Below are 2,222 nucleotides of genomic sequence, written 5' to 3'. Positions count from 1 at the left end.
CAGAGAGCTAGGATTACAGGCGTGAGCCACCGCGCCCGGCCGGTATATTAATTTTTAAGTTAAATCATTTCTTCAATCCGGTCTGTCCAACCAGATTCTCTCTTGAAGGACAAGAACCATAGGAATCACCTCTTGTTCATTTGTATCTCTCTAGTAATGATCTAGGACTCTGCACACGATGGATATTCAATGAGTATTATTTTCCCACAGCTTGGAACATCACCCCTTCACCTTGCAGCTCAGTATGGTCATTATTCCACTGCAGAAGTACTCCTTCGAGCAGGCGTTAGCAGGGATGCCCGGACCAAAGTGGACAGGACTCCCTTGCACATGGCTGCAGCCGATGGACATGCGCACATTGTGGAACTTCTTGTTAGGGTAAAGCAAGAATAGTGGAGGACCTATCCTGTAAAAAAGACATCCACCTCCTTGTTTTCTTACTTAAATGGGTGGTAGGAAACTGGGTTGGGAAGGATTAAGTTTAGGACAGTTTATAGCATTGGATTGCATGACTCTCTTTCAAGAGTCATCATGGCTATGAGGAGTTTGTTTTCTAAATTTTTAAATGCTAAACAGACTTTATTGATTTTCATTCATTCCATTTCTGCAGGTGGTCTCTGCATTTATGCTCATTTTTTCAGGCAGTTTGCTGTCTGTTAATAAAGGCAACAAAAATCTGTTCTCCCCCCTTTCTCTCCCATCTGTTTAATTTCCCAGTGATGTCCTTAGAAGACCCACTCATTGAAAGCATTATGTCTACCAGCATTTAGGAGAATTTGAGAAATGTTTTTCCCTGTGATATTCCTTAAACATGATCTAAATTTGAGTATGTACAATCTATCTGGAAAGCCTCTGTACTTAATGATAGACTGTTACACCTGTGCTACTATGATCAGTATCTGTTGAAAAAATTGCTTTTCTATGACAGAATGGTGCAGATGTGAATGCCAAGGACATGTTGAAGATGACAGCTTTACATTGGGCCACAGAGCACCACCATCGGGATGTTGTAGAGTTACTTATCAAATATGGAGCTGATGTCCATGCGTTCAGCAAATTTGATAAATCTGCCTTTGACATAGCCCTGGAAAAAAACAATGCTGAGATTTTGGTCATCCTCCAGGTGTGGTTCTTTTTATACTCCTCAGAGTATACTTTATTTGAAGTTAAGGATTTTCTTGTAGGAGTTGAATCAAAACTAAATTTTTCCTGTCTCATCAAAGTAGTACTTCTAATATGTTTCTATCTTATCATTCAGTGTCATTAGTATCTTTTTAAAACAACATTCTATAAAGTCCTGAATTACTCATGGTGATTAAAGAACAATGTGGCAGTACAAAAGACATTTATTTGGCTTTAGGATGTTTTTTCTCCATGAAAATTTCCCTTCCTAATTAAGCGTTACTTGGGACAATATTAAAAGTCACTTTATGTTTTCTGAATATACATCAGCTGATGTGAGACAGTATACAGATGCTCCTCTACTTACAAGAGAATTATGTCCAGATCAATTTGCAATGGACTTATCCAGACCTAAGCCCATTGAAAATTGAATTGCTTTCACACCATGGTAAAGTAAAAAAATGGTTAAATTGTGTAAGTCAGGGACCATCTGTATAGTTCTGAAGCCATCTCAGAATTGAAAATTAGCTGTGGTGATCTCATCCATTAATTTCTTAAACCAGCACTTGTATATCAGAGAACAACAGGATGGGGGATACAAAAATTAATAGGACATGCCCTGTCCTTGGAGTGTCCACAGCATGATAAAAGTGGGGACAGGAAATAAAGCATTACAATACTACATGATTAACATATCTAGCAAGTATTATGGGAACACAGAGGAGGGAGTATTGATGCTTAAGGGAAGGATTAAACTATGTGTAGAATTGGAACTGAGTTTTCAAGAAGTAGGCTGAGAAGTGAAAAGACTATCTTCTAGGCTAGAAAAAGAGTAAATCAAAGACATAGAGGTGTGAAAGAATGTGGAATGTTCAGGAAAGATTAAGTAGTTGTGTGTCTAGAGAATGGGCAAAGGAAGTGGAGTTTGGCAGTGGCAGATGCTAAGGCTTGAGTTAGGCTGCGTTCTGAATACATGGGTGTTACATGGCACACAAAGGAGGTTTTTTTTTTGAGACAGAGTCTCACTCCATTTCCTAGGCTAGAGTGCCATGGTGTCAGCCTAGCTCATAGCAACCTCAAACTCCTAGGCTAGGGCCGGG

The 2,222-nt window shown here is 39.3% G+C and overlaps 1 protein-coding gene across 1 annotated transcript in view; it reads left to right on the top strand.

Annotated features, from left to right (window-relative positions):
* The window catches only part of GABPB2 (GA binding protein transcription factor, beta subunit 2), a 22,304-nt gene that overhangs the window by 599 nt on the left and 19,483 nt on the right, over nt 1–2,222 (top strand). The gene's annotated exons all lie outside the window — the stretch shown is intronic.

This window comes from Propithecus coquereli, unplaced genomic scaffold (assembly GCF_000956105.1).
Source record: "Propithecus coquereli isolate 6110/MARCELLA unplaced genomic scaffold, Pcoq_1.0 Scaffold59, whole genome shotgun sequence".
Classification (NCBI taxonomy): Eukaryota; Metazoa; Chordata; class Mammalia; order Primates; family Indriidae; genus Propithecus; species Propithecus coquereli.
This window is presented reverse-complemented; position numbering and strand designations above follow the sequence as displayed.